The sequence below is a fragment of the Prionailurus viverrinus genome, chromosome D2 (assembly GCF_022837055.1).
Source record: "Prionailurus viverrinus isolate Anna chromosome D2, UM_Priviv_1.0, whole genome shotgun sequence".
Classification (NCBI taxonomy): domain Eukaryota; kingdom Metazoa; phylum Chordata; class Mammalia; order Carnivora; family Felidae; genus Prionailurus; species Prionailurus viverrinus.
The window spans coordinates 71,527,362-71,550,893 of NC_062571.1; the positions used below are offsets into that span (position 1 = coordinate 71,527,362).

Sequence of the window (23,532 nt, forward strand, 5' to 3'; positions counted from 1 at the left end):
ATCTCTCCATGTCCCTTGCCTGGGTCTCCTGGCCCCTCCAAGCTGGTCATGGAGCACAAGACCCAAGATGGCCCCATAACTGCTCTTCTGTTCCCACAGCTGTGGGGAGCAGGGAGCTCCCACCCCACACCTCTGACACACTTAGTCCTCTCTGGCCTTCCAATTTCCCACAGCACTGAGACCCTAGCCCATGGAGTCAGAGGTCAGCCCCCCTGGGTCTCCCGACTACATCAAGACATTGTCAAAACTCTCGAGGGCTGCTCTGGAAATCCCGGTGGCTTAGGCTTGGGTGAGGGGCGGCTAGAACTCACCGCACAACCCCCCGCTGCCCCTGAGCACTCCTTCCACCATATCTGATCCCCTCTTTGTCATCTTCGTCCTGGCTTGGACGTCCAAGAGTCCCGAGGGTCACGCCCTTTGGAAAGCTACATATAGGAGCTACGTATGGGGAGAATTCCATGTCTATCCTGGAGTCCACTGGTTCTCAGTCTGGCAACATGGCCACCTAAGAAGCACATGGAAATGTATGAGGACCTTCTGGACACTTGCTGAAACCATGGATGGAGAGATCCTCCTAGCATTTGGTGCCTGGGAGCAGGAATGCTAAGTGCTCTGGGATATGCGGGACATCCCTACACATTGACCCAAAGGTCAGAAGGATTTCCCCCCTGGAGATATACTGGTCATCAAAAGTAGAACAAAAGAGCCACATACTTCCCAACGCATGTATTCCGGAGACCCCTTAATGCTTAGTGAGAGCTTCTCCTAAGACCGACTCACTGGGCTATCATCGTTTCCTTTTACCCAAGCCATAACACCTCGGCTGCAGATGCCATTTCCGACCCTTTGAATGGCACTCTGGACACAGTGGGTTCCAACAAGGTCTGCTGAATTTGATGAACTAAATTGCGTCCCACCACTTCATGAGAGTACAAGCAAGGACCCAAACACATAAAATCTGAGAAGTAAAAGATACAAGCCCGGACTAGACAGGAAAAAACAACAACGGTGTTCAGGAAGTGTGTTCACTGTCCATTCATGTGTTCGCTATCCCTTCCCCGATGGCTTCTACTTCCCCCCCAACCCCACCCCTCCCCGCCCGCCGGCCTGGCCAAGAATTCTGTACATACCCAAACACCAACTCTAGGCCTCCTGCTGATCACGTAACGGAGGAGAGCCATGACAAGTGACAGAAATGGGAAAGATGTGCCTCGGGGAGGCAGAAGTTACCACCCTGGAAGGTTCGAGGGCCTTAAGGAATCTGCACGGAAGGCAGGGCCTGGAGAGACAAAGCGTGGGCAGGGCCCTGGTGGGAAAGAGCCCAGAAATGGGGGGAGACAGGCTGGGAATGGTTTCACCAGGGCAGAATTAGGGGACATCTTCTGAGGGTCTTGAGGCCCTTTCTGCTGGTTTGTGTTCGGCTTTTGAGCTTTAGGTGCGGGAGTTCACAAAAGGAGTATGCTCTGTGAATACCGAGTCAACAAATAGCTATTACATGAGGGTCCTCGATACGAAAAGCCCAAATTGTCTTTGAAAAGCATTTTTAATTGTGGCCAAAGACACATAACGTAAAATCTACCATTGTCACCATTTTAAGTGCATATATCAGCGGTATTAAGTAGGCTCACGCTGCCGGTGCAGCTGACGTCCGGAACCCTTCCATACTCGCTAAACAGCTCTCCCCATCCCCCTCCCTCCAGCCGCTGGCAGTCCCCACTCTCCCCTCCGTTTCTAGGAGGTTGACCTCATGGACGTGGAATCCTATAGTCTTTGTCTTTTTGTTGAAGAGCCTGCACTTTTAAGTCCTCCTCTGTGTCTGTGATCGCGCGTGACCGTGAGATATGGGAGGGAGGGAAGTTTAAAACTGGGGTTGTCAGTTTGAAATTGCCACCAATACTGTCAGCGAATCCGGGAAGAAGCCAGCCCTGGCGATGCCCCTCTCCCACCACCCAGGCCCATGGCAGAGGTGCCCTCGTCCAAGCTTTGATTCTGGTCCTGACTTTCCTCCCTCCCCCCGTCCAAGACTGCTGGGACCAACTGTCACATTGGACCCCGGAACAAACTAATTCACACAAAGCTGCTAATAGCTGACAATGTAAGAAGTCACATTGTGTTTCAACATAAAGGACTAAATCTCTACGAGTGGAATTTCAGATGACAGCCTGCTATAGAGTGAATGTTTGTGTCCCCCCACCCCCCACCCGCTGCCAAATCCCCATAGGGAAACCTACTCCCTATTGTGATGGTATTTTGGGAGATAATTGGCTTATAAAGGTGGAAGCCCTCATGAATGGGATTAGTGCCCTTATATAAGAGACATTAGAGCCCCCCCTGCTCCTTCTGTCATGTAAGGACCCTCCAAGGGGACAGTGGTCCGTGAACCAGGAAACAGACTCTTATCAGACACTGAATCTGCCGGCACCTTGATCATGAGCTGCCCAGCTTCCACAACCGTGGGAAGTAAATGTTGTTTACAAGGCACCCGGTCTATGGTATTCTGTGGCAGCAGCCAGAAGTGACTAAGACCCAGCTGTAGTTTGGTACGGGAGACCCCATCCACAGCAGCCCTTTGCACATCTACACAAAGCAACGGGCTCCGTCTCTGGCCACCACTTTGCTTCTGTGGTGCTCAGATCTGAAACACTTTGCCTTGCTGATGCCTCCTAGGAAGAATTCACCTACCGAGGCCAAGGTCAACTGGCAGAGCGCTTTCCAGCGATGTGACCTGCTGCCTCCCTGTGTTGGAGCAGGGCCACCACAATCAGCCTCTGCTGCCCAGGCAAGCTTCTAGAAGAACTAGGGAAACCACACCGGGTCGGGAGCCATCTATGGCACCAGGGGAAAGACCTCGGAATGCCAGCTCTTTGGGGCCACCGATCTAGAGATGCACTGTCTTAGCTGAGGCTCCAGAAGCAGAGCCTGAGACGGGGCCTGGAGGCACGTGATTTATGGAGGGAGTTCGAGGAGGGCAGTGCAAGAATCGCTCTCAAGGAAAGGTGAGCCGTGACCTGAGGCACAAGGGCACTGGAGTGTTTGCAGGTGGCAGCCGCGCAGTCCTTTGGGGCAAGGGGCTGGCCTTTTGTGCCCCCTGCGGTGGTGGGGCAAGCCTCCCCAGTGAGCAGATTGGCCGGCCCTGGTAAAAGGACACGGCTGGTTCCTCTGGAGGAACATTAACACCTGCGTGACTCATGTGTGCAAACCACCCACATGCTAGAAATCTGAAGTGGTTGCCCCTGGAAACAGTAATCAACTATGGTCCAATTATGGAGAGATTTCCCTGGCCACGAGGCAGCCGCGGTGAAGAACGACCCAGTGCGAGAACTCAGGCTGAGCTAAAGGTGCTGCTAATTTACGTAAAGGGAACATAGCCCTTACCCGCTACACGGGACGACATGGACGCGGCACTTTTTAAGAGAGAGGAAAAAAATACCTCGCTACACGAGTTTACTGCCTGTGAAACCCACTATCATAAAATTCCCTCTGATATGAATCAGCACCAGGCAGGCCTTGAAATATTTAGCATCTTCTTCGGAGATGTAATTACCACTGTGCTTTGTCCGTCTGTGTTTGCTGTACCCTCTGGACGGAACAGGACGTCGTTCTAACGATTTGGCAGATTTGTCCACCTGGCTTTTGAGCACTTGGTCATTTTTCCATCTGATGGCGAATGCCTCCCCCTCCCCCCAGCTTCCGCCCGCAGGCCGGTCCCCCGCCCCCCACCTCATTGCTCCCCAGTCCAAGAGGAAAGCGCTAAGAGAACTCAACAGAGGAGGGCTGGTTTTCCCGTCGCTTGCCTGCCCTCTCTCTGATCCTTCCGGAAGACGCAATGGGCAAGCCACTGTGACGTTAGCGGGGGGCAGCTCAGGAGGCCAGAAATGGCATATGCCTCGATGACGTACCCTGAGGGATAGCACCTGCTTGTTGACAGAGTGGGTGGGCCCGAGTGAGGCGTGGACGGGCAGAACAGGGACGGGCCAGCTGGGAGGCCTGGGTGCGAGCGCAGCTGGCTGGCAGAAAGGAACGGCCACTGCCATCCGATGGAGCTTGAATCTGACCTTCTAACCCGATGAGTCATCTCCTCTGGGTTTCCCTTGGTTTCTGGCAGGATTTGTAATCATCAAGGTAGCCCTCATTTCAAGGAAGTACCTTCTTTATTTCGTTATGGCTGAACACGATATCAGTGAATGGTTTGCCCAACCCAGAAATTCCAGTGACGAGACTATGCCCTTCAGGGTGGGGTGCACCCCTCCACCTCCTTCAGCCCGTGTACACACGTGCCTTAGTCCCCAGGAGTCAGCCTCTGTGGGGGAGTTTCCAGCGCTGGGGCCCAGCCGAGAAGAGTCTAGACCCCCTGATCGTATGAAAGAAACGAGTTGCTCCTCTGCCAAAGTGCATTGCCTCCTCTGTCCCAGGGTCCCTGTAGTGCTCTCCACGCTCTGGAGTGGGAAGTGTCGGGACCGGCAGGGATGGGGACATGGTCCGGCACAAGGGGCTTCCCGCTTGCTTTTGTTCAGCCGTCTTCAAACCGAGGCAGAACGCGAGCAGGGGGCCGAACAGGCTGGTGCAGGGGGGACAGCTGGCTCCCTGCTCGCTCAACTACCTTGGTCCACAGGCCCTGAGGGAGCTCCCTGGAACGCGCTGGAATCCCCAGAGCCTTTTGGAGACCACTGATCCCGTGCCACACCATCTTCCGCACATGAAAACAACAAATAAATAAATCCGGGCCTAAACAGGAAAACAAGAAACACAGCAGGTCCGTGGGGGAGCTGGGCCTGAGACCCTCCCCAGTCCCCAGGCAGATGGCCTGTCCCATAAGCATGAGAAGGCTCCCACTGGAGCCACACCCCTTCCCACGTCAACCGCTCTCCTCAGTCACTGCTCAGCACTGAATTCCAGGCAGGGTTTTTGTTGTTCCCAGACTCAGGTCTCTGCCTCTTCAGCCCCTCTGGCCCCCGGCTCCATCCATGTGTGTCCTGGGAGCGACGTGTCCAGGCTGGGGCACAGACTGTTTGCCTTGTTGGGGCACAGGGCTAGCGTGACTTCCTTTGTTTGATGTTGCTAAGCTATCAGAAAAAAAATAATAATAATAATAATAAACCCACAGCTCCACAATGACGCTTTAGGTCTCCCGGGCCACGGGGGCTGAGGCTGGGTGACAAGACCACGGGGCAGAAGACAGCAGTGTTGCGACCAGAAGACAGACAAACGGCAAGGGAATGACATTAACCTTCCGGGACCTTCCGGTTCTGTCCCGTCCCCTCAACGGCATTTCTCACCTCGGGAAATGGGCAGGGCTCGTGCCTCCCGTCTCTCCTCTTCTGTCTTCTTCTTTCTTTCTGCGCTCCTACCCCCTGCCTCTGCCCTCTGTCGCTCATTTCCTCTCCTTGCGTCTTTCACTCACTCATTCTTTATGTCTACACGTGTCTGTGTCTCTGTCTTTTTCTGTGGGTTCTCTTTTCCTGCTAGGCTTCCTCTCTCCGTCTCTGTCTCGTTTTCCCTTCGGTGGCCCGTGGGATCGCACACACGCGCATGCGTGCACATGTAATATACACACACGGACTCGCGCAATTCATATTCCCGGATACAAAGACACGTCCCACCCGGTTCACGCGCGTACACGGTCCCACCCGGTTCACACTCACACAGACTCACACAAACACACACTCTCTCACCCCCTCCCTCTCTAGCCTAGCTAAGTGAGTTCAGAGAAACGCCAGCTCGTCCCCACAGCCTTACTGACCCCTCTTTGTGTTAAGAGCGGTTAGTAACCATAGGAGTCACGCAGTTAGTCAAATAGGTCCTCGGGGGGCTAGGACCAATAAGCTGGAAGGCCTTGGTTACAAAGCTGGTTCCAGCCACACCACCCCCTGGAAAGGGGCCTCCTGTCTCAGTCATCTGAGCAGGTGGTGAGTTCGGCTGCTGCAACCAGATCGAGAAACGGAACATCTCGTATGCCTTTTTGAAGATGGTCGTGGTTGGAGCCTGGAGGCCTGTGTTGGGTTAGATTTTCCGAGACTGGATTTAGAAAGGAAATATTGTTTTGAGAAGGGAAACCATAATCACGCTGGTTTGTTTGGGCGGTGGCTCTAGTCTTGTTTAAAGGACCCCCCAGGAGAGGTACTGAGGTTGCTATTTAAGTCGAAAGCAAGAGGGTAGATTCACCAGGTCAAGGAACAGAGAGAGACTAAGGGATTCTGAGTTTTCCCCATGGCCCTGTTACAGATCGCCTGCTTGACAAGCTGGCCAGTTAACTTCCTGCGTTACTTAGCGTCATCATGCCAACAGCCCGATAAGGATGACACGATTAACTACAAAGTTTGTGCACAAAATTCATTATCAGGGCCGAGAGGTAACACGCAGGAAACTGCAAAAATATTTTTATTTCCTTTTAATGTATTCAAGGCAAACGTATGATTTAGAATTCCCTTTTGCACGCTAGCCTGGGGCCGATTATTTTGAAGGCAAGTAGCCACACAGCTATAGGACAGGGGTACCTGAGCAGAAGATCAGGAAAGGTCATCTGGCCAGAATAAGGAAGGTGGGACAGAATATTTAAAAGTGGAATCATTCCAGAAAATCTGCCACATACGGTCGTTTTCCAGTACTTAGCCACAACGGTGATGCCATAGTATTGGGTAGGAACTAATGCTCAAAATAGGAAATCCTCCCACGCGGCACAAAAATGTTAAATAAAGTTTAATGTATTCTGCTTAAGTAGAAAAGAATATATAAGCATATACCCATGTAGATGAAGAAATATTTATGTGTATGTATATATATAATATAGATCTCTGATTTATAAAGACATTCATCTCCCCTAAGGGTAAAATGTTAAACTTGAATGTTCAACTTAAAATGTGAAATTTTAAACTTCTTAAAAGTTAAAAATGCTCACCTTACAAAATGGTTAAAATAAAAAACATTTGGGGTCTCACATGAGTAAATCCTCAGCCATTCGGAGAAACTCCGTTATCACCTTGACAAATTTTGCAGGAGCCCCAGGTAGCTGAGATCTCCCGATTACGTGATTTATAAACAATTCTCAAGTGCCTAGTTATTATGAAGAATTGGTTGTCTTTGTATCTTTTGAGGGCATGCCCATCTGGACCAGGGCGGTCTATCAGTCACCTAATGCCGCTGTAACAAATCACAACAAACTTAGTGACTGAAAACAACACGCGCATTGCATTATCTTACGCTTCTGTGGGTCAAAAGCCTAAAATGGGTCATGCTGAGCTAAATTCAAGGTGTTGGCAAGACTGAGTTCCTCTCTGTAGATGCTAAGGAAGAAACTGATTCCTTGCCTTTTCTTAGCTTCCAGAAGCTGCCCACACTCCTTGGCTCATGGCCCCCTTCTTCCATCTTCAAAACCGGTAACGCTGGGCTGAGTCCTTCCCCCATTACATCCATCTCGCCCCTTCCTTCCGCAGTCACATCCCCTCCGCACAGACAGGGAATGTTCTCTGTTTTTAAAGGATCCATGTGATCAGATTGGACTCACCTGGATAATTCAGAAAAATCTCTCCATCTCCCCAATCCTTAATCTCATTTGAAAGTCCCTTTTGCCTAGTAAGGTAATACATTCATAGGTTCCAGGGATTCAGTAGTAGATATCATTGTGGGCAGGTAGCGGCCCGGATTCTAGACCTGGAATTAACACAGATTCGTTGAAACTTAAGAAATGTCAACACGCAGGGGCACCTGTGTGACTCAGTTAAGTGGCCAACTCTTTTTTTTTTTTTTAATGTTTATTTATTTTTGAGACCGAGAGAGGCAGAGCATGAATGGGGGAGGGTCAGAGAGAGAGGGAGACACAGAATCCGAAGCAGGCTCCAGGCTCCGAGCTGTCAGCACAGAGCCTGACACGGGGCTCAAACCCACGAACCGTGATATCATGACCTGCGCTGAAGTGGGACACTTAACTGACTGAGCCCCGCCAGGCACCCCTGTGGCCAACTCTTGATTTCTGCTCAGGTCATGATCTCACGGTACGTGAGATTGAGTCCCGTGTCAGTCCCATCCTCTGCCCATCCTCCCTTACTCTCTTTCTCTCTCTGTCTCTCTCAAAATAGATAAAACACATTAAAAGAAAAAAAGAAAGAAAGAAAGAAAGAAATATCAGCACGCTAGAGCAAGACCTGGAATTGCTCTGAACTTTTGCTTTCTCCTCTGATCAAATAAAAAAAATGGGAGGAGTCTTCTACTTGAGTGACTGTGTCAGACAGCAATCTGGGACTGTCACACTCCTAAAGCATGGCGTGAAAACCTGGAACGAGGCTGTTTGCAGTGTCCTGGGGGAAGGAGGGTACAGAGGAAGCTCCGTGCATGTCAGAGCACGTGATAAACAACCAGCTTCTGACAGAACAGCTACGGGCTCAATATGCCAGGCTTGACATCTTTGAGCAAAGTTGTAGAGTGAACTGGCCTGCATTTCAGGAGACTCAGGTTCTCATGCAGTAAGTAAGGGACTAATGCTAGGGGGTAAGGAGAAAACCAAGATGATCGATACCCTTGAATCTCTGGATAGAAGCTATATTCAGTTCTGTGAAATATCACACACGTGCATAACACAGATGCACGGCAGGATGAAACGGGCTACACAACATGCTAGAAGGCTCGTGCCATGGTCTTTCTGGGCCATTTTGTGTCTCTCCCGGAAACGAAGCTGTCCCTGTTTGAGGGACAGCTCAGACAAACTGAGAAGGTCAAGGATATCCCCTAAGTCTGCCTTATTTCTAATAGTCTGTTACAGTTCTCTCTTGCTTTATTTTCATCTCATTTTTAAAAATATAATGCAGGGGCGCCTGGGTGGCGCAGTCGGTTAAGCGTCCGACTTCAGCTAGGTCACGATCTCACGGTCCGGGAGTTCGAGCCTCGCGTCGGGCTCTGGGCTGATGGCTCAGAGCCTGGAGCCTGTTTCCGATTCTGTGTCTCCCTCTCTCTCTGCCCCTTCCCCGTTCATGCTCTGTCTCTCTCTGTCCCAAAAATAAATAAACGTTGAAAAAAAAAATTTTTTTAATAAAAAAAAAATTAAAAAAAAAAAAATCTAATGCAGTTGTTAGACCTTTCAGAATCCCGCAAAGGACGCAGAGTGAATGTGGTGCTTTTTCCTTAAATAACATAGAAAGAAGTTTATGAGACACCTTTTGTCTTTGTTCCCACTTGGGATGAGGATGAACTTGCAATCTGCCCCCCCCAGGGATAAGGAGGCTCTGGTGAGGCCCATGTTTTTTGAACTCAGTGTTGGCAACCGTGACTGATACCCAACTGTCCAGATGTTTCTATAGTGCCTACTGTGTTCTTAGCGGTGTGATTATTCACCACGCGAGAATGGGATTTTCAGCATGGAGATGTCGTAGCGTTTGGGTTTGGGTTGTTTTTGTTTTTGGTTTTGGTTTTTTTTTTGGCTCATTCAAACTGATGCAACGATATAAAAATAAAGACACAGCGAACAGTTTGTGGGTCGAAGGTGAGTGGGAGCAGAGGTGTGGAGGAGGATGAGAATTTCAAATACCTTACAGAGAATGACGACATGAGAGGGATGGTTGGTAGTACAAGAAATGGACATCTAGGCACACGTTTGAAGTCGTGGAGACAACTGCTGGAGGGACCGAGGGTGGTGTGTTTATTTGGCAGGGAGGAAGGGGCGGGGCGGGGGGGGGGGGGACAGCCGTGGAAATGGGGATGGCGTGGGTGGAGCTAGTATATGGGAACTCCACATCTCTCAAGGCAGGAAGTCAACAGACCAGGTCTATCAGTTGATACAATGAGATAGGGAAATAACCACCAGAAGCAAAAAAACCCAGAAGTGAGTGAATGCAATAGTTCTCAGGAGCAGGACTGGAGTTGTGGAAAGTTGAGCACAGGCCCCATGCTCTTCACGCTAAGAGCCCTTCTATCCCAAGCGATTTTTTTTTTTTTTTAAATTTTTTTTTCAACGTTTATTTATTTTTGGGACAGAGAGAGACAGAGCATGAACGGGGGAGGGGCAGAGAGGGAGACACAGAATCGGAAGCAGGCTCCAGGCTCCGAGCCATCAGCCCAGAGCCTGACGCGGGGCTCGAACTCACGGACCGCGAGATCGTGACCTGGCTGAAGTCGGACGCTTAACCGACTGCGCCACCCAGGCGCCCCAGCGATTTTCTAAATACCAATGTGTATGTGTCATCTGAGGGGAAAAGATGTTACGCAAATTAACACGATGAAGTCTCCCTATTATTCTTACAATATTCTACTCTACTAGAGGGATGGAATTCTTTTTAGGAGAAAGATGCCACGATCGTAATAAATATTAGTGCCACACGTAGAGCATAGGTATCATAGGTGTGTCTATCTATGCAGGTATATAGATCTTAATTACTACACTGAGTTTTTTCATTCTTTGCCAAGATTTCATGATAAAAATTTTCCAACATGTAACAAAGTCGAAGAAATTTGACAGTGACCCCTCATAAACCCACCACCTAGATTCCACCATTAATATTTTATTATGCTTGTTTTATCAGCTCTCTGTCCACTTCTGCATTTCCCCATCTGTCAATCTGTCTTGGGTTTTTGAGGCGTTTATTACACTGATTTTCTTATTGTGGTAAACAACATATGGCATAAAATGTATTGTCTTAATTTCTTTAATTTAATGTTTATTTATTTTTGATAGAGAGGGAGACAGAGCACGAGCGGGGGAAAGGCAGAGAGAGAGGGAGACACAGAATCCGAGGCAGGCTCCAGGCTCTGTGCTTCAGCTCAGGTCATGATCTCATGGTTCACGAGTTCGAGCCCCACGTTAGGCTCTGTGCTGACAGCTCAGAGCCTGGAGCCTCGTTCAGATCCTGTGTCCCTCTCTCTCCACTCGCACTGTCTTTCTCTCTCTCAAAAATAAATACAACTTAAAAAAAAAAAAGAAAAACGGAAAAAAATGATAGTAGCCATCCTAATGGAGGTGAAGTGGTTACTACATTGACGTATTTTTCAGTTAACCGTGATCCAGGTAAGTGAGAAAACGGGATTCCCAGGAGAAATTGCAAAGCTAATGACTAGACAAAGCTAGACAATTCTAAGTAAAAAAAATTTCCTTAGCAGTGGATGGTAAGTGAGGAAGCTCTGAGGGCAAATCTGGGGATGGAATTTCTCTTCCCAGTAAATTGGGAAGAGAGTTTTCTTTTATTGCTTATTTCTTTTATTAAGTCAGTGTCAGTGCACAGGTCAGTCCAAAAGGCTACATTGTAACCACTGCGGGTGCTAAGAGAGGTGTAAATTCTTTCTATGTATTAATAGTCAGATTATGCACCTGGCCAAACCAAAGTTCACTTGTTCCGTATCCTGAATTTTCCAACTGATTCGGAACCATGGGGGGTAGGGGGGAGGTGGTCCTTGCAGTGTCTTTCCCAGATGAAGGCTTTGTTCTCTGGTGAAAACATCTTACAGATTAAAAATCTCTGTTGTTGAGCCAAAGTGACCGTTTCGGGCTCCTGGAACCTTTGATTTCATTTTCCATATATCGAAATGTATGTCCCTCCGCTAGACAGACATTCTCCTTCTGGTTCCATTTGTGCAGCTAGCCTGGTGATCACCTTTTTTACTTAACTCACCAAGAACTCAGAGTCTGGAGTGCACTCAGGCCTCATCGCATTACTACCTGAGAGTTGCATTACGGCAGACTGATCTAGGACTAAACCTGACCTTGGGGTATTTGTGAAGCTGGTAAGGAGATTAGCAAACAGAAACCTTAAGAACGACTAATCCATTTCACACAACTGCCATGGCGGTTGCTCTACAAAGACAACTCTGAGAATGATTTCTTGCTCGTTTCTAGTCCTGCGCTTGCATTTGTGGCCCAATCAAGAGGCTGGAGACGACGGAGTATGTGGAAAAGCAGGTGATTACCACGCTTCAAACACTATGCGACACTCAGTCAACCCTGACATGGCAGCGGGCGGGTAATCCCACCATACTTGGTTGATCTTGACTAATCCTCTCTCTAGATTGTGTTTCCTTGTCAGGTCACAGCCGTCATCTAATTAGCATCTTCAAGATTTTTCTACCCCCTAAATGGACCCCTTGGGGGCACCACATACACAGGCAGGCTTGATCGAGAACCAAGGCGTTTGCTTATGATACCCTTCTCCTCTTTGATTACTAAACACACTAATATTACTTAGCCAACAGAGCACTTACCATGTAGTCCCAACTCTACGCAGAGCATTTTAGCAGCGAGACCTCATTTAATTTTCACTGTTCTACAAAAGAGGCCCTTATCATTCCCACGTAGATAGGCAAAGTGAGGCTTAGAGAGGTTACGAGGCTTGCCTGTGGAGAGCTGGGATTTGAACCCAGTTCTGTCTGAGTCTGGAGCAGACCTCTTGCCCACCTCCTGAATTACTGTTCTTTGTGCTCCTGTGTTCTTGGAGCTACTCCCCTCCGGTGAGCTAGTTCATTGCTGTTTCCCAGGTTAGTTACAGTCCCCAACCAGACCGTGAATTCTCCAAGAAAGGACACTGCCTCCTGCACTTCACCTGACCCAGGCGGCATAGTTCTGAGCCCCTTGTAGGTAGTGGGTGAAGGCTTGGTGATTGATCCTCGTGCCTCCATACAATCCCTGCACTTAAACCTGCCCAGTCGGCTCAGCAGCACACACGGCACTGCACACAGTGGGCAATTTGGCTTCCAATTACACCTCTGCCCCCCAAATGAGAGTGGCCCTGGACGAGCAGCTTAGCCTCCCTGGGCCTCTTTACCTCTCCCGTAATTTGAAGATTTTAGCCACAGGATCTCTCCGGAGATTTCCTGCAATGAAATGCTACACTTGTAAATATGACTTCTAATAAAGGTATTGATGTGACTTAGGGCCCCACACCTGTGATGAGGGCCCAGAGACAAAAACAGAATCTGCACACCCCAGCCTCTGAAAAGAACCATCAGGTACGGGGCCAGGGAACCACTGCTGCACTTCCTAAGAAACGGCAGACTCTTCCTCCCTCTTCCCACATTCGGTCCACGAAGGGCATGGGAAGTGGCAATGCCGCTGTGGTCTTTGGTCTTTGGGGAGGCCCACCATCTGGGAAAAGCGGTTCCCTTCCAGCCTCGTCAGGGGGGAGAGAAGAGTGCTTCTCTCTGTGGGGGTCCGACCTAAGCCAGGTTGACGGTTCACAATTGCAGGGTGGTTTTCTCAGGTAGTATCGGTAGCTTCCGACAGTTTGAGGTAGGAGGGGGTGAAGAGTCTCTCACTTCACAATCTAGAAGTACCAGTCAAATTCTGACGTGCTCACTAACTTTTATAAGCAAGCAGGCATAACAGAACAAAGCAAAAACAGTCATCCAACCTGCCTGCAAACTTGATAAAGTTTGCACTCTGTCCTTGGCTTCCCTTGGGGCAAATGTGAGAGTATTCTACTGACGAGTCTCAGCCAGCTGTCCAGTTCTCACTAAGACCCCTATGGTCAGGGGCAAAACAGGTGGGTGGATCTTAGGCTCAAGATGGCGATCCAGAAGGAATAGGCCGTCGAATTTTCTCGGCTCTGTCACTCTATTTGTGCAAGGGCAGAGGTGCCCATACACCATTTCTAGCCAATTGACTCACATATTTGAACGCCACGCATATCAGCAACGTAAGAATCACTTCCAAACATTCCCATGCTCATGAATAAACCTGTTAGTGTTGAGTTGAGGTAAAAGTATTTCTATCTGTCAAAGTCCTGGCGGAAAACGGATGGCACGCTCAAACGAGGTGATGGGAGAAAAGTTTAAGAAGGGACCTGTTGCAAAGGAGAGGTCAGAGTCAAAGCCACAGCAAAAGGAGGCACCCCAGGGTGCTCGCAGCTGTACGAGGCTTTGCCATCCTTGTCCCGAGCCTGAAGGGACACGAGAAGAGTGTCTCAGAACCCGGAGGGAGCGGTAGCCGACCACAGGTTTGCTCAACGGCAGCTGCAGCCTTCGGTAAAGGAAAGGGGGCACCACCAATCTGCAACCCCGAGGGTTTGCCTGGGCTGTGGGTGGGGAAGAGGAATAAATACCCCAGCCTCTCCCTCCTTCCAGACTGCAATCTCCTGCCGTACCTTCCACCAGCTGAACCTTATAGGAAGCCAGAGGCAGGGAGGATGAGTTATTGCCTTTCATGAAGGTCAGCTCTCAGGGCCTACACACGGCAGGGTGGAGGATGGAGAATGTATCTGGAGGTCATTAGCATAACAGGTGAAAGCTTGTAGTGACCTTTAGAGTTTTCAAATGCAAACTCACCACTGCTAGAGTGTGGGTTCCTAGTTCGCGTACTCCGAGTGTCTAGTGTCGACTAGCTTCCCGGAGTTTAACACCGAAGATGTATATATCATGTTGGGTATGGTAGTGTTTGAAGATGTATATATCATGTTGGGTATGGTAGTGTTTGAAAGTAAATTACAGGTAGTATAACATCCTCCCTGAAGTCAGGCATCCTTGCAAATTGAGGGTACCTGCAAAGTGCAGAGACTGGCATGTCATTCTCCAATTGGATATCTGTCGCGGCAGCTGACTTGGTGATCTGTCCTCAACAGCCGACCTCCCAGAATACTGGAACAGCCTTCTAAAGAGACAGCTGAGTGTCAACTCAGAAGAAGCCCTCAGAAAAAAGTGGTGTGCATCCTTTAGGATGCAGTATGTTTATCAAGTCAGAGACTCCTGTATGGCATTATGTCTCCAGAAGGAAGGCTACGTGAGTTTAGAAACCAGGGCGGGTAGAGGCAGCAGTGGCCCCACTTGCCATCACTCCTGATGACCCACTGGGGATCTTGAGCTTCCTGCCGCTGCAACTCTGGACTCTGCCTGGTTGAAGATCCTGGTCTCCCAAAGGGACCCACTCTTGGTAGGGAGCACAGCAAGGGCCCCTTTAGACTATAATTTATGACTGCCATCAGTGTGCTTTGAACTCACGCCCAAGGATCAGCAGGAGAAGACAGAAATCATTATACTGGCAGGGGCTATTGAGATTGATAATCCAGAGAACAGAGAGCTGCTTTTATATGATGGGGGCAGAGAAGAATTTGTGTGAATCCAGGCGATCCACTTGGGTACCACCTGGGACTCCTTTGCCTCCCTGTAACTACAAGTAGACATGAGCACCAACCCAAGCCTGGAAAGGGCATGTTATCAAGGATTTAGGCATCCCCAGGAATGGCGGTTTGGGTCGTACCACTAAGTGAGCCACCAAGACTTGCCACAGTGAGAGCAGCAGGTAAGAGGCATTTAGAATGGAGAGAGGAGAAGGGAGAAGATGGGTACCGATTGTGTCCAAGATCAAGTGCATTGAGTTGACTGTGAGAATGTGTCAGTAGACCTCAAACTACAGGGAGTGAAATCAACCTAGGGCCCCAGCTGCCACCCCTGAAATCCACAGCTGGCCTTTCACAGAGGCCAGTGAATGACGTGGTGGAGATTCTAAGTTGGCCCCCTTTCTGAAAGACATGAGACTCCTCTCCCAGCCAGTTTTGGCTGTCCCACCCCAACAGCCTTGTGAACCTGCCTTGGCCTGCACAGCAGTCTAGGATGCTTCCACTCAGATCAGACCTGCCTTGTGGTCTTCTCCAGCTCCCTCCTCATTTTCCCACACACAGGTGTGTTCTTTAATAGTATACTGGCATATCGAATTCTGTCTTGCAGACTGCTTACTAGGGGACCAGACCAACACAGTGACCACAAAGCCTTAGGTAAAGCCCTTCCTGCCTTCAGGTCTCACTGTCCCCTACTATGAAGTAAGGATGTCCTCTAAAGTTCCATTTTGCCCCTAGTTTAGCTGGTCCAAAGGCTGGCCCAGAGGGACATTATAGCCAGGGCTGGGCATGGCCCTCTGGGTGAGCCAACTCTCTTAAGCCTCATTCTGAAGATTCCAGACCCTGATCTAGAGCAGAGTATGTGCATAAAGACCCTTCTGTCTTGTTATAGGATCTGTGCAGGGACAGCAGCAAGGCTCTTTTCCATACTGTCTGCGTCAGTCTTTTCCATGCAGCCACTCACCATGCCACTGGACCACAAGTCAACCCACGGCCACCAAGGGTCATTGTGCTTCTACAAGCTCTAAGTAAAGCCTACAAGTGCCATACCTGGAGACAACTTCACCCTTAGAAACACACATTCTGACTCAAGGTCTAATGTCCTCTCTGCCCCAAGATAAAGAACCAAAATAAGTCTTGGGAAAACTGTGGTTTTTGCTGAATCGAGGCCTTCAAAAAAATTTTTTTTCCACCCTGGGAAAAGTAGGCTCTCCCTTGCTACTTCCAGAACAAAGGGTAACTGGTCTTTGGAGGAGAAAAGACTTATGTTCAGCTCTATATCAAAATGTCTCCTAATCTCGAGATTCTATCTGGGATAGCCTATATCTTCAAGCTTCAGTTCAAGTTCACGTCCTTTGGCTGCCCTTAACTCAGCATTTTCTCCATCGCTGACGCAGGGGGAAACATGTGCTTTGCTCTCAAAAAGAAAAAGAAAAACAAAAAAAAAAGAAGAAAAAGAAAGTTCACATCTCAGGGGTTGGGTTTTGTTCTAGATTAGGTACTGAATTCAGACACGTTGAGTTTCAATTAAGAAAGGCCATTTGGATTTTCTTTACCGGGCCGCCTCCCCCTCTCCTCCTCCTAGCACCATCAGTCAGCAGGCCTGCATTTTATCTGCTTCCGTTTCAGTGGCTTTCTTCCTCCGCAGAATTGGGTCTGATACCAATAGAACCAACGCAAGTGGCAGAGCACAGGCGTTATGGTGAACCGATGTGTCACTCTATCATGGTTTGGGTACTTTTATTCCCCCAAGAGGCCACGTCATTCGGCAGGTGACAAACTTCTCAACAGAAGGAGAAGAGCTGCCCAACTCAGAGAGCACCGCAAATATGGAAACCACAAGTGAAAACAGATGACAGGGGCTGAGGTGGGTTTTCCCAAAAGTCCTATGTCCTTCGGCTTCCACTGAAGCCTTGAGCAATGCATTGACCACCGAGCCCCTGGAGGTGCAAAGGCGCCATTAGGCAGCGAAAGGTCCTGGGTACAGCTTACCCTCTCTGACTTTATCCCTTGACTGTATTTCTGCCTGCCTTCCCCCGCACAATTCAGTGCTGGGCTCTCAGTAAGTAGAATTATCAACCAGTGAGCTTCCGGTTTTGCTGTTTCACAGACATACAGAACCCTAAATCTGAATAAGGGAGGCCTTATTCAAAGCAGTCACCCCGAAAGCGGCCCCCACCCCCGCTCCGTTTTTAAAAACAAGACTATAGTTGCTCCACATAATTTGAGCTTTCTTTCAGAACCACCTTGCAAGACAGTTCAAATAGCCTTGCAGGACATTGGGCTACAATGACTATACCACATCTCTGAGCAGTTTGTGAACCAGATTGTTACCCCCTTTGAAACTAGCACGTTTCTCTCATTGCTGCTTCTTGGAAGGAATCATTCAATCTTCATGTTACCCTTTATGTCACCATCAGGCAGTTACGCATGAGCTGCTGTGGTCTGTTTCTGGTAATAGGCCAGATTGGGTTATGCAGCAATTGATAACAAATACACCTTCAGAGTGAGAGTGAGTTAGAAGTCAATGCAGCCCACCGCCCACCCCCCAGCTCTCTGTTGGGAGACAATTCTGCATGGGTCTCTTATATTTCTGCACATCTTGTGAGCACAACCACTAACTACCTTCATTCTGGATTATTTTTTCAAGGATGTTTGCATAACCAGCAGCCTGAGAAGACGTGGTTTCTCCCTCCTGAGGAAAGAACAGATTTGCTTACTGTCTTGGAAAATAGAGATGGTGTCTCCCCAGAATAAAGACAGGCAGACTTATGATCTGGCGTAATAAAGATACTGTCTCCTTGTCAAGCCAGAGGCAGGCCTGTTTACTGACCAATGTAAAAGATTCGGCTCACGGACCTCAAGGTTTCGTTCCTATAATGAAACCCACTGTGTGTGCGGGTATTATTTGGTCCTCGTCGCATCCTTGTGGGAATTGGGGTGCAGGGAACCCTACACAAGTGCTCTGGCCACTGATGCTGCTGTGAGACGTAAACATTCGTCTCGGACCTGGCAATCTTACGCCTTCCGCCGACATCGAGGAAACTGGCGGGCTGACCTGTGGGTAAAATGTCCTGCATGGTTTTTGATATCTCTGTTCCTGCAAGGAATGCTGTCTTGGTGCTAAGCAAAGCAGGCTGGAGAAAGGGAACAAGAGAAATTGTAATAACAGGCCAGTCCTATTTGGAGCCTGTATTGGTTTCCTGTAGCTTCCGTAACAAAGATCACCAACCAGGGGCTTCAAACAACAGAAATTCGTGCTCCCACAGCTCTGGAGGCCAACAACCTGAAGTCAAGGTGTTAGCAGGGCCGTGCTCCCTCCAAAGGCTCTAGGGGAGATTCTGTTCTTTCGCTCTTCTCCCTCCTGGCTTTTGACATTCCTTAGCTCTGACTCCTCTACTCCGTGCATCTTTCCTCGTGTGTCTCTTATGAGGACCCTTGTCATTGGATTTAGAACCCACCTAGATAACCCAGGATGATCGCAGCTCAAGATCCTTAGCTTAATTACATCTGCAGCGATCCTTTTTTCCAAATAAGGCAACATTAATAAATTCTGTGGGCTAAGAAGTAGGCATGTCTTTTTGAGGGATACCATCCAGCCCATCACATGAGCCCAAATTCACATCACCTGGATGGTCAAAAAAAATCTGAAGCTTCTAATATAATTTAAAGGGGTTCTGAACTGGTAGAGTTTTTAAGTGCCTGGCAGAAGCAAACACAAATCCTCTTTGAAAAAAATGCCTCTCCAACCTAGGTCTCAAAACAGTCCTACAAATAATTTCCCAAGGAAAATGAGCAGGTCATGGTAAAATAAATAAGTAAATAAATAAATAACCAAGTTGCAAGAAAACAAGGCACCGTGAATGAAAACCACAGAAAAAGATTTACATGGGCTATTCTAGGAAAAAGGTGTTGCCATGTAACTAAAATACTAATGCCAAAATAACCTCCCCACCCAGCTACTGGCATTTTTAACCAGGGACCCAATGCTTCCCTAGAGATCTGTGGCTGGGTCTCAGGGATGGCTGAATACCCTTTGCTGTTTTGTGCAGACATTTTTCTATGTGTATATATTTTTTTCTCAGGAGAGAATTCATAGATTTCATGAACCTGTGATTAAATTTTAAAACAGTATCTAACCCAGGAACAATTTTAGATCTATTCCAGGTCCACCATGCACCAAGTAGAAGCTAAAGGCACTTTGGAAGATGTTGAAGATGAGTTACTGCCTTCCAGGAAGAACTTTTAAATCATAGAAAGTAAGATGCTATGAAATTCGAAATTATGTCTATTCTTATCACGGTCATTCCTCATTGAGGATGAGTTTCTCGGTGACATGGGGATCATGAAAATCCCACTCGGGATTTCCAGAAGACCAGCACTATCAATCTTGAAATTAACATAATAGTAGAGATTGTTGGTTATGAAAGGGATGCAAAAGAATTTTTCATCCTGAAAGAATTTTTGTTTGAAATCAATACATGAAATCAACCTTAGGAAAACAATGCTAAAGTAACAGTGTTTTCACTTTTAGGTCCTGCTCATTTCCTCCTTCCTACCTTCTTCCATGTTTTTTCACTTGGAAGGCTTTCCCTCATCCCACCCTTTATCTTTTCATAGTCCATCCCTCTTCAATGTCAAGTTCAATCCTCATTATGAAGTCTCAAGCCTCCACGAAGTCTTTTCCAGATTCTTGGGCCAGTGCTGCTTGCTGGCTTAATTGCTAGCTTTCTGTCTCTCTTTCTTTGTCTCTCTTTCCCTTGGATGCCCATAGCTTTCAGAGTTTTGCTCATTTCACAAATATTTCATTTAAATGCCAGATTTAGCATTTGTTTTAATTCAAAACTCCCTTGGTTGCATAAGAAAGTCCACTTAAATTAGCTTAAGCAAAGAGAGGAAGAGGGAAGAGAAGGAGAAAAGAAGAGAGAGAGAGAGAGAGAGAGAAATGGAGAGAAAGAATTTATTGGACCTCTGAACCAAATACCAGGAAGAACAAGAACAAGGGTGGAGCCCACCTTAGGCTTTTAGGAGCCAGAGCTGTCGAGCTTCTTTCTCAGTGTCTTGTCCCCACTTCTGTATTTTATTCTTTCCACCACACGATGGAGGATATGGCTGCCAGCAATAGAAACTCATAACCCAGCAGCTCCATGATCAGAGACAACAAAGGGGTCTGCTCCCTTTCAGAGCCATTGTTAAAAATTTCAAAGAAGAACTCTTATTGACTCTGTTGTGTCACAGGTTCACCTTTGACTCAATCACTATGGCGAGGGAGTTGAGGTCCAATGATGAACCTATCCTGGGTCACGCAAACTCTGCTGTGGCCTGAGATGTCTCTTATAAGAAGGGAGGCAGGGTTGTTAGACGGCAAGAACATATCCTATACTGGTTAATATTGACCTGCCTTTAAGTCTTATGTAACTGTAATAAGCTCTTTAGAGAGTTTGTCTTATTTTACGAGAGAAGTCAAACATTGCCTTTCGTACTTACTCCATTCTTTGAGAAACTGCCTGGTCCACAGACCCTACTGCCTAGGAACCTACATTTTGAACCAGCTGATACTGACCTCTATCCTCCACCTCAGCCGATGATCAAAGTGGACATCAGACCCAAGGACAGTCCATCTTCTGGCGGGCTCAAGACATATGACCTAGTACAAACGGATGACCTAGCTAATTGGTTTTCTCTCTCTCTGCCTTCCTCCCTCCCTTCCTTGCAAGAATTTGAGCTAAGAAATTAGGCTACCCTAGTTTACTAACTGACTTGGTCAGCTAGTGGTGGAAGCTAAAACCGAAAGGTCAAAATGGAGAAGAGGTTGAAAAGATCGTGATGGGTGCGATCCAGAGATATGGGGGAAAACACTGGAAAAGCAGAGGCACCAGAGGAACCAGCTGAGAGCAGGCCTGATAGAAGCAGGCACACAGAGTTAGCTGGTCATTGAAATGGTGGAGCATAAAGTGAAGACCCATGAACTCACTGAACAGAAATACAAGAAGGACTTCCTTTGGGCCACACTTTGGGTTGCTTACGGGGACACAGCTGTGAGTAAGATGAATGCCTTTCTTATACCTTAGCAGGAGGGCAGAGCTCAGTAAAAAGCACACAGTACACACATTTCCAGGGAGAGGTATGAGGAGGAAGAAACCTGCTGTTGGCATGCCTAGCGTGAACGCACAGTCATCTCCCCTCTCCATCCTCTGTGACACTCAGTGCTCAGAGCCCTGTTCGTGGATGTCCGTGAAATTTTGCCAGAGGAATCCTTATCTGAGCTCAGCTGAATAGGTCTCTGTTACACGCAATAAAGACAGTCTCCTCTTCTATTCTTTACCTCCAGCAGCACAGGCAGAAGTCAATAATTATGGGCTGTTGGGTGGTGTGAAGCAGCGCAAATTGACTTCATACAAAGGCCTACTCCCTGGAATCTTGGGCACAGGCAATTTTACGGAGACGGAAGGGGAAGGACTTCTAGTTGTATCAGCTTGCTGCCCCAGCTTCTGCCCCAGTGCACAAATTCTAACACCACGACATCCTATCCATTCAGGGCTCTTGGGCTGTTACAAGTCCAAAACTATTTTGTGGGCCTTGGTCTTTCTAGAATATGAATTAGAAAGACCAGGATTTCCAGTGGAATGCATGCTACGGGCTCAAACAGGGAAAAGATGAGCTGAGGTCAAAGAAAAGCTCCTGAATGGGACATGGCCCAGTGACAACAGAGAAGTGCATGTAGCCCTTTAGGGTGCAGGGATGGGGGGGGGCGCTCACGCTACTGTCACCTTCGGGCACTAAGGCAGACTGCAGTGGATGCATGCTCTTTCTGCCCGTGTTGCTCCCAGTTACATGACCCAGTCAATTTCCAGCCCCCCCCCCCACCCCCTTCCCACCCTCTCTGTGTGCTTATAAAGTAGCGCATATTGGTTTCTATCGCTTGCTACCAAAAGAGTCAGGAAGGTTCGATTTGGTTCTGGCTCTGCCTTCAGGAATCACACACTTTAATTTTTTTTTTTTTTTAACGTTTATTTATTTTTGAGACAGAGAGAGACAGAGCATGAACAGGGGAGGGTCAGAGAGAGGGAGACACAGAATCTGAAACAGGCTCCAGGCTCTGAGCTGTCAGCACAGAGCCCGACGCGGGGCTCGAACTCACGGACCGCGAGATCATGACCTGAGCCGAAGTCGGCCGCTTAACCGACTGAGCCACCCACGCGCCCCTCACATGCTTTAACAAAGGAAGCCTAGGAGCCCTGTAAGTGGAAGATCCCACGGGATTAACAGAAGCTGACTTCCTTATGGAGAGAGACTTACCCACATGCCATTGCCCTACGCGTGAACATGGGGCCTGCGCAGGCTCTCTAGACCACATGTTGACTTAAGATTAAGTTGCAATGGTATACTCTACCTAAGAGCTATTTTGATTGAAAGAACAAACTAAAAAATAATAATTATTATTATCATAGCTCATTTCCTTCACTGAGTTATACCTTTCTGTGAAGGCGAACTTGAAAACAAGAATCTCCCTTTTGTGTGCAAATGGAAATGAGATCCGAGAATAGTGCACACTATGGGTCACAGCTTTTGGCATTTCCCTGTTCGCTGCCTTTATTGCTCTCAAAAGAACAGGGCGCTCACATTTTTCTTTGTTTACATCACAATTCCTTTATCAGTGGTTTCCTTTAAAAAAAAAAAAAAAAAGATGTCATTCGGTTTTCTTTATCTATTTTTAAAGAGCCCCGTTCATCTCAAAAGCAGCTTGCCAGTCTGCTGACCACAAAGTTTCCACCCTTGCTAGCATGGTCCAACCTCGCGTTAGCTCCTGGGTGTCTTTCTCTCTCTGGCCTCTCCAGGCATTTTCACGTGGACAGAGTGTGAAGGGCCAGGCCCTTAGGAAGCCACACAAACGCTCTGATGCACCGTCTTGCAAAATTTCCCAGGGACCCATGCGGAGTGAAAAGTCCAACCTTCATTCTAGCCTGCATGAAAGAGCCCAGTGGTCGAGGACAGTGACCCACGTGCCCTGGACGACCCCTCCTGTGACCAGTAAAGGCCCTTTTCTGTAAGAACTGCAGGGGCCGCCGGGGGAAATGCTTGTCCGGCCTCCTGGGGAACCCACAGCCCAGGTCTCTTGCCTGCTGCTGAGCGGGGCCGGAAGTCCAAAGGGAGCCTGTTCCAACTCCACCGCCAGGCCACTCGAGGTCTGCAAAGCCATTCCAGTGCTCCATGGAAGAACATAGAGCGGCCATTGTCATGGAAAATTCGCCTGGGCAAAGCCCCAGAGAACATACTGCTGGATGCCATCCTGTTCTCCCTGCGCAAGGGCATGTGTTAGCGTTTTCCCAGGTTCATACTATCCATCTCCTACCTTTAATCTCCCCCACCCCTGCCCTGGGTTCATTGATCACCGTATTTTCTCCCAGACGCACCCAGGAGAGGCAAAGCTCCTCTGGTGGCCGTGAAGGGCAGGGACAATCCGAGGACCGAATCCAGCCGCCTCCTATCTGCCAATGCTCCATGGAAAGCACAT

At 48.4% G+C, this 23,532-nt stretch overlaps 1 protein-coding gene across 8 annotated transcripts in view; it reads right to left on the bottom strand.

Annotated features, from left to right (window-relative positions):
- LOC125147929 (vegetative cell wall protein gp1-like) overlaps positions 1-23,532 on the bottom strand; it is a 102,739-nt gene that overhangs the window by 10,713 nt on the left and 68,494 nt on the right. The window contains exon 4 of one of the 8 annotated variants that reach the window (XM_047825434.1): positions 7,611-7,647. The exons of the other annotated variants lie outside the window; for them this stretch is intronic. The gene's annotated coding sequence lies outside the window, so the exon portion shown is untranslated. Of the gene's footprint in view, positions 1-7,610; positions 7,648-23,532 lie in introns of those variants that run through there. 8 annotated transcript variants of the gene reach the window in all.